Consider the following 9,704-nt stretch of genomic DNA (forward strand, 5'->3'; position numbering starts at 1 on the left):
TGTGCTCTTTCTCTTTCTCAAATAAATAAATAAAATCTTTTTTAAAAAGGTATATAATGATTAACCAACTTCTTTTTGATTGTTTTGTTTTGTTTTAGGAGGGAGAGGGAGACAATCTTTTTTTTTTAAGATTTTATTTATTTATTTGAGAGAGAGAGAGAGAGAGAGCACAAGCAGAGGGGAGAGCGAGAAGCAGGATCCCTGATGAACATGGGGCTCGATCCCAGGACCCCGGGATCATGACCGGAGCCAAAGGCAGACGCTCAACCCACTGAGCCACCCACGTGCCCCGGGAGAGAGACAATCTTAAGCAGGCCCCACGCTCAGCACAGAGCCCAATGCAGGTCTTGATCTCACAACCCTGAGATCATGCATGACCTGAGCCAAAATCAAGAGTTGGATGCTTAACCGACTAAGCCACACAGGCGTTCCAATTAAGCAACTTCTATAGATGTGAGAATATAATTTTCTCCACAATGGGGCTATAAGGCCCCACAAATGTGACTGCTGCTTTCCTTTCCAAACTCATCCTTTACTATTGTCAGCTGTGCTCTAGCCACAATTTGTCTTCCACTTTCTTCCTTGTGAACTCCTCTCTATACCATGTCTAATGTTGAGAAGATTCTTCTCCCACACTCTTTGCCTAGCTAACTACTTCTCATTCTTCATAGAGCAAATATCCTTTTCATGGATAGACTTTTCCTAAACACTCAAAGTTAATTAATTCTTGCTTAATATCCTTTTTTTATAGAGCCCAGTTCCTTTCTATCAAGGAACTTATCACGATTTATTATTATACATTTGTATATATTTTGCTTGATGCATGTCTTTTGCCATTGCAACTTGCTTGAGAGTGGGGACCCTATCTGTTTACTTCACTAATACAGATTATCTCTTAGCATAATGCCCGACAGTGTAGATATCTAATGAATACTTGAATAAATGAACAAACAAGCGAATAGTAATTACTTCATACACAAGAACACTGCATAAATTAAATATGTGAAAGACGTAACAATATATGGTCAATTATATGCAAGTCATAAAATAGGTTAAGAATTCAGAGGGCAAGAGGTCAATATGCACTGAAGTAGTCAAGAAAGACTTAGATGAAATGGAACTTTAGCTGGGCCCTAGATAGTAATTAAAATAAGCAAAGAGTGTCGACAAGACAGACAGGTCTCATAGATAAAAGTTCAGAGGTCAAAATTACACAGTGTCTAAGTTAAATCATTCCAAGATTTATTCCACTTTAGCACACTGTTTATAAATAAATGTGGTGAGGAATTTTTTATTTGATTGATTCTCTTGTCCCTGGAGGAATGGTCCACAGAAAAGTAATATTCTAAATTTCTCAGTGGTTTTATTGATCCCACCACCAATTCCCAGAAATAATAACTGTGGGATTCAAAGTATGAGAGTGGTTAAAAGAACATCAAAATGTGATCAGATACCCAAGCAGACATGAAACTTGGCAGAAGTGAAGTAAATACTGAAAGAAACCACATTCAACTTAATAGGGATTTAAATCAGAACATGAAGTTAGTTCCTCTAATACAAACCAGGAATCTGGATCAATCTCCGCTGAACTTGAGAAACATCAGAGCGGCCATTTCACTTTTATTTCTGCTCAAATTATTTTCCTATACAGATGCAAACCAAAAAAATAATGTCTAAAAAGCATTATTACCTAAATTCCTAGTCTACTAAATAGTCTGAACTTGGCGTGTTGCAAATACAAAATGGTTTCACTTTTTTCTTTCCTGTTTGTTGCCAAACATATTTTGAAAGATTCCCCTTCATATAACACTGATACCACTTTCAGACATTAAAAGAAGCCTCTTGACTTGTCCCTGTATGCCATTTTCTAAGGCTTATATACCACACTGAAGCAAGCAGTTTGGTCTTGCCCAATCCCTGTAAATAGCCAAAAATCTAGGGAAAATATATGAACTAACTGCTTTTAGGAATTAAACATTGTGGACTCTGAGAGAAGGAAAACAATCTTCAATCTTCCTGGCTTTTGGCTTGGAGAAACATTGTGGACTGCAACACTTGGAGGAGAAACCCAAGCACAGCACATGGGTCTCATTGAACTAAGGCAAGGATCAAAATTAGGGTTTTCTGAGGCAGCTGCAGTTTTCCAGGAAGAGTATAGAGAGGAGTAAGTATACAGAGGAAGAACTCTAGAAAACTTTATGGTGGTTTTCTTAAGTCTGTTTCTGAATGCTAAGCTATCAAGCATAGGATGAAATTCCAAATTCCAAGCAAAGAACTAATGGAGAGCTGGTAAGAACTGTTCCCAGAGATCAAACTGCACTGGGAGGCATTCACATTCCCATCAGCCAGAGTGGAGAGCCCTTGTTGAGTAATCATAGCAGACAATAGAGACCTTAGATTTGTATCTTTGGAGTAAGGCTAAACTAAGTGCAAAAAACACTACAAAGATATAGATCTATCTATCCATTTATCTAAGCACTCTCTCTACATATAAATGTACACACACATACATATATAAATATATATATAAATATGTGTGTATATATTTATATATGTGTGTATGTGTGTATATATATATATATATTCCATGACATAGCAACAGAATATATCCAAAGAGAAAATGACTAAAATTGACTAAAAGAAAAATGAACAAAGCCATAGTGACCTGTGGGACAATTTAAAGTGGTCTAACATATGTGTAATTTAAATGACAAAAGGGAAATCAGCAAAAAACATGTGAAGAAATAATGAACTAAGAAATTCAATGACTCAAAAGCAAGAGGAAAATGAACTATTAAGTAAACTACACCAAGGCGTGCCATAATCAAGTAGAGAAAACTTTAAAGCAATGAGAAAAACAAAACATTATGTACATATGAAAAATATAAAAATGACTTGAGACTTCTTGAAAAACAATGTTAGACATGAGAAAATAGAACTTTAAAGCACTGAAAAGTTATTTTAGAATTTTATGCTCAGAGAAGAACAAGAACAGAAGTCATATTTAGACAAATGAAAGCTGAAAAATATGTATCACCAGCAGATATGCATTACAAGGAATGTAAAAGAAGTTCTCCAGGGACAAGAAAAATACCAAATGGGAACGGATCTGAATAAACCATGAAGAACTTCTGAAATGATAATTACATGTGTAAATATAAATGACATCTTATACATTTTTTTAAAGATTTATTTATTTTAGAGGGGGAGGAGCAGAGGGAGAGAGAGAATCCTGAAGCAATCTCCCTGCTGAGCAGGAAGCCTGACAAGGGGCTCAATCCCAGGACCCTGAGATCGTCACCTAAGCTGAAATCAAGAGTTGGCCACCTAACTGGCTGAGTCACCCAGGTGCCCTTCTTGTTCACATTTTTTTTTGTTTTGTTTTGTTTTTTTTTTGTTCACATTTTTAAATTTCTTTGAAAGATAAAAGATAAAGGAATAACAACATATTACAGAATTATTCCCTATGTAGAAATAAAATGTATTACAACAAAGTATAAAGAATAGGAGGGGAACTAAAAGCAAACTATCTTAAAGTTTTTACAGTATATGTGAAGTATTATCAAATTTTTGAGTAGAATCTGATAAGATAAAGAAGGTTACTATAAACCCTAGAACAACCAATAAAATATAAAAGAAATTATACTTCAATAATGCATTTAAAATGAAAGACAAAAAATATTCAATCCAAGGGAAAGCAGGAAAAGAGAGACAAAGGAACAACAACAATAACAAAACCCACAATGGTATGAAGAGAAAACAAATATCTTGCATTTAAATTCAATTATATCAGATTTTACATTAAATAGAAATAGACCAAACAAATTGATTAAAAGATAGAAATTATTAGACTGGGCCAAAAGCATGACCAAGATATTTATCTGTCTACAAGAAATTTTTTTTTTTACAGAAATGTTCTTTAAATATAAAGGCATACATAGCTTAACAGTAAAAGGATGAATAAAGATTGCTACAAAAATGTTAATCATAAGGAAGGTGGAAGTGGATATACTAATATCAGACAAAGCAACTTTCAGGACAAGAAATTATCAAGGATAGAGGCAGAAATTTCTTAATAATAAAAGGAACAATTCATTGAGAAGACATAATAATATAAATGTGTTGTTACCATTCTTGAATGATGACTTCATCACTTTTTGCTCAGTAATCATTAGAAATAATGTTAAAAATTTAAGTACCAAGAAAAATTGAGTCACACTATAAACTAACTTGATATAATCAATATTCACTGAACACTGAATCTGATATTTTAAGAGCAAATGGGACATTTACCAAAAATAGATAAATAATCTGTTGGGCCATGAAAGCAGTCTCAATAAATATAAAAATATTGAACTCAAATTGAGTATGCTCTCTAACTACAACATAATTAAGTTAGCAATCTGATTTTTTTTTTTTTAGTTTCATGGAATACTGCCAAATATTTTGGGAAAATTAACAGCACTACCTTAAATAACCCAAAAATCAGAAAAGTCACAAAGCATATTACAAAATACTTTGTGCAAATGATAATGAAAGAAAACACGTAAACCATTGTGAGATGTAAATAAAGCAGTACTTAGAGGGAAATTTATAGCTTTAAACATTTATATTAAAAAGTAAGGAAGGTCTAAAATTAAGCTTCAATCATAAAATCTTGCAAAAGAGAAAATTAAGGAAATATAAAGTAAATCAATAAAAGGAAAAAGAGAAATTTAATGAAATCAAAAGTGATTTTTTAGAAAAATCATTTACACTGATAAACCTCTAGCTTGATTAACAAAGAAAAAAAGACCTGTATCAGGAATAAAAAATGGCATATCACTACAAATTCCACAGACATTGAAAGGATGATAAGGAAACATTTTGAAAAATTTTATGTCAGTTTAGGAAAAACGAATAAATTCCTTGAAAGATGCAAATTACCAAAAGTGAAACAAGAACTTATAGAAAATACAAATAGTCATGTGTCTATTAAAAAATTGAAAGTACAATTAAAATCTTTCTGTGTGGAAATTTCAGGCCCAAATAGCTTCTTTGTTGTAATCTACAACATTTAAAGAAAATACAATTGCAATTCTACACACAAATTATTTCAAGAAAATAGAAGAGGAACACTTCTTAAATCATTTTATGAAATGAGAACCAGACAAGTATGAAACTGGTACAAAGCAGACAAGAGCATTACAAAAAGAAAGAAAGAAAAGAAACCTAAAAACCAGTCAGTATGCCTTATGAACAGAAATGCAAAAATTTTTAACAAAATATCAGAGTCCACAATGTGTATTTTAAAAAGATATCATAAGCAAATGGCATTTTTCTAGGAATTCAAGGATGCTTTAACAACTGAAAACAAGTGTTCCCCATCTTAACAGAATAAAGGGGGAAATACAATTATTTCAACACATGTACTTATCCAGACTGAACACCATTTAAATAAATTTCTTAGCAAACCAAGAATAAAAGGACACACTCTCAATCTAACAGTGGGCATCTATGAAAAACCCACAGTTAATGCCATACTTTATAGAGGAAGACTGAATGTTTTCTCCTTTAACTCTGAGAATATGACAATAGGTCAGCCTGGCCAAAGAGTATAAACTTCCAGTTACAAGATGAATAAGTTCTGGGGACTGATTGTACAATACAGTGATTAGTTTTTTGTTTGTTTGTTTTTTGTTTTTAGTGATTAGTTAATAATATTGTATTATATACTTGAAAGGTGTGTGTAGACCATAAATGTTCTTACCACAAAAAGAAACGCTAAATACGTGACATAATGCAGAAGACACTAGGGTGGTAATCATTTTGCAATATATATCAAATAAATAGATGGTATACCTTAAACTTACACAATGTTATATGTAAGTTATATATGCAAATGATATACTGTTCCAACGTTTTATGTCAATAAAGCTGGGAGGAAAATGTAGGTCTGCTCTTAAAACTTCTAATAAATATTCTACTGGACGTTCTAGCAAATACAATTATGCAAGAAGAGAAAAAAATAAAGCATATAGAACAGAAAAGTTACACTGTCACTATTCTCAGGAAACAGGATTGTGTACAGAAAGAAAACTACATTTGTATTTAAAAACAAGTACCTGAACCAAGTGAATTTATTGAGGTCTCAGGATACATGGTTAAAATGCAAGAATCAATTATAACCCTACGTAATGGAAAATAAAACTTTTAAAGAGATAATTTCTAATAGCATCAAACCCAGGCAATACTTACAGATCATTTTTTAAATGTCCTAAGCCTATACACCGAAAGCTATAACACACTGCTGAGAGAGATTTTTTTTTTTTTTAAAGATTTTATTTATTTATTTGAGACAGAGAGCGTGAGAGGAAGGAGGGTCAGAGGGAGAAGCAGACTCCCCGCCAAGCAGGGAGCCTGATGCGGGACTCGATCCCGGGACTCCAGAATCATGACCTGAGCCGAAGGCAGTCGCTTAACCAACTGAGCCACCCAGGCGCCCCTGCTGAGAGAGATTTTAAAAGATTTAAATAAATGGAAAGACATACCGATTTAATGGATCAGTATTGTTAAAACTCAATAGTGTTAAGAGGTCAATTTTTCCAAATAAAATGCCAATAGTTTTATGTGAATTAACAAGCTGACTACATAATTTATATGGAAATTAAAAGGACTGAGAATAATAAAAATATTTTAAAAAATAATGAAGTTGGAAGATTTATACCACCTGCTTTCAAGATTTATCAAGAAAATGTGTTACTGGCAAAGGATTTTTATATTGATCACTGCAACAAAATAGAGTCCAGAAATACATTCATGCAACAGAAGTTCCAAGGTAACTCAAGGGGAAAAGTACGGACTGTCAACAAATGATTTTGAAAGAAGCCATTCCAAGAATTAATTCAAAGTAAATCACAGACCTTAAATTGCAAGGTAAAGCTATAAAACTTCTGGAAGAACATATGGGATGATGTAGGTAAACAATTTTTAGGACTTAGAAAAATTATAAGAAAAAAATTATAAAAAGGAATTCATAAAAATTAAAAACCTCTGCTCCTCAAAAGATATCATTTATATATTGATATTTTATATATAAACATGTTATATTGGTATTACATATGTATTCTCATTTATGATTAAGGACTTGTATCTAGAATATTTAAAGAAAACCTAAAACTCAAAAATAAGCAGAGAAACAATCGACCTTGAAAACAAAAGATTTTAACAGATGTTCACATGAAAATATCTGAATGGGCAGTAAGAGTCCAACATCATTAGCCATTAGGGAAATGCAAATTAAAATCACTGAAATAATGACATTTAAAAGATTAATGATATCAAATGTTGCCAAGAATGTAGAACAACCACTTTCATACATTGCTGTTGGGAATGTAAAGTGGCACACCATTTTAGCAAACATTTTGACCGTGTCTTAGAAAGTTAGCCTACACCTAACGTACGATGTTGCCATTCCAGTCCATTTACACCAATCAGTGAAAGCATATGTTCACACTGGGACTTGCATATGAAGGTCTACAGCAACTTTATTTATAATACCCCCAAAATGGAAACATAATTATTGATCAATAGGTAAATAATTAAACAAATTGTAATATATCCATTCTGGAATAGAGCTTAGTAATAAAAAGGAATAAATACTGATATAGGTAACAATATTAATGACGTTCAAAACATTATGCTGAGCAAAAGACAACAGATGGTAAAAGCACATGCTACTCGATTCCCTATATATGAATTTTTAAAATTTTTATATAAATTCCAGTTAATAGTGTAATATTAGTTTCAGGTATACAATATAATGATTCAGTACCTCCATATAACACCTGGTGCTAATCACAAGTGCATTCCTTAATCCCCATCACCTATTTAACCAATCTCCCCACCCACTTCCTCTCTGGAAACTATCAGCTTGTTCTCTGTAGTTAAGAGTCCATTTCTTCCTTTGCCTCTCCTTTTTCCCCTTTGCTTGTTTGTTGTGCTTCTTAAATTCCACATATGAGTGAAATCATATGGTATTTGTCTTTCTCTTATTTCAGTTCAGCCTAATATGCTCTACCTCCATCCATGTCATTGCAAATGCCAAGATGTCATTCTTTTTTATGGTTAATATTCCATTATACATATATACCACTTCTTTATCAATTCATCAGTTGAGGGACACTTGTGCTGTTTCCATAATTTTGCTATTGTAAATAATGCTGCTATAAACAATGGGATGCATGTGTCCCTCTGAATTAGTATTTTTGTATTCTTTGGGTAAATACCTAGTGGTGCAATTGCTCAATCATTTTTAACTTTTTGAGGATCCTCCATACTGTTTTCCAGAGTGGATGCACCAATTTGCATTCCCACTAACAGTGCAGGAGGGTTCCCCCTTTCTCCACATCCTTGCAGCACCTGTTCTGTTCATTTTAGCCATTCTGAAAGGTGTGAGGTAATATCTCATTGCAGTTTTGATTTGCATTTCCCTGATGATCAGTGAAATTGAAGAGAGAAAACTAATCTATATTAACAGAAAGCAAATCAGCTGTTGCAAAGGACCTACAGAGGATTGAAATTTACTGCAAAGGTACTCTTGATTGTGGTAGTGATACTATCAGTATATATATTTGTCAAAACTCATCAGACTACACATTTACTTGTTTATTTTTAAAAATTTTATTTGAGAGAGAGTGAGCACGAGCAGGGGGGAAGGGCAGAGGGAAAAGCAGACTCCTCACTGAGCAGGGAGCCCGACATGAAGCTTGATCCTAGGACCCTCAGATCATGATGCGGGCCGAAGGCAGACACTTAACAAATTGAGCCACCCAGGTGCCCCCCATACTACACATTTTAAATGATGCATTTATTATATACATGTAAAATCTACCTGTATAAAGTTGAATTTGTTTAAGCCCCTTACTAACCTTAGGGTTGGGAGACTATCAGCCCAACACAGCACTCTCTTTCTGAGAAAGGACTTACTACTCTAATGTATTCTTCTCTAACCAATATTTCTCTAGTTTTGTCTTCTGGTTGTAGGCTAGATGGCATGGTGAGTGAGGTTCTCAGAAAGGTTTCTCCCTCAATCAACCCTGGAAGGAATATATGACAACAATTTTGTGCTCTCTATAAAATATGGATAGACTTATCTCTCTGTCATTGGTTTGGGACTTCACCCTAAGTTAAAAGCACTACCCCCACCAACACCTTCTTTTTTTTTTTTTTTTTTTTTTTAAAGACTTTATTTATTTATTTGAGACAGAATGAGAGAGAGAGAGGGAATGAGCACATGAGAGGGGGGAGGGTCAGAGGGAGAAGCAGACCCCCCGCTGAGCAGGGAGCCCGATGCGGGACTCGATCCCGGGACTCCAGGATCATGACCTGAGCCGAAGGCAGTCGCTTAACCAACTGAGCCACCCAGGCGCCCGCCACCAACACCTTCTTACATGTCTTAGGAAACAGGTTTTTAAAAACTTACTTCTGGGTCCAGTCCCAAGATGGCGGCCACCATGAAGAAGGCGGCTGCAGAAGATGTCAACGTTACTTTTGAAGATCAACAAAAGATAAACAAATTTGCACGGAATACAAGTAGAATTACAGAGCTGAAGGAGGAAATAGAAGTAAAAAAGAAACAACTCCAGAATTTAGAAGATGCTTGTGAGGACATCATGCTTGCAGATGATGATTGCTTAATGATACCTTATCAAATTGGTGATGTT

This window comes from Leptonychotes weddellii, chromosome 12 (genome assembly GCF_054177405.1).
Source record: "Leptonychotes weddellii isolate Sample4059 chromosome 12, ASM5417740v2, whole genome shotgun sequence".
Classification (NCBI taxonomy): Eukaryota; Metazoa; Chordata; class Mammalia; order Carnivora; family Phocidae; genus Leptonychotes; species Leptonychotes weddellii.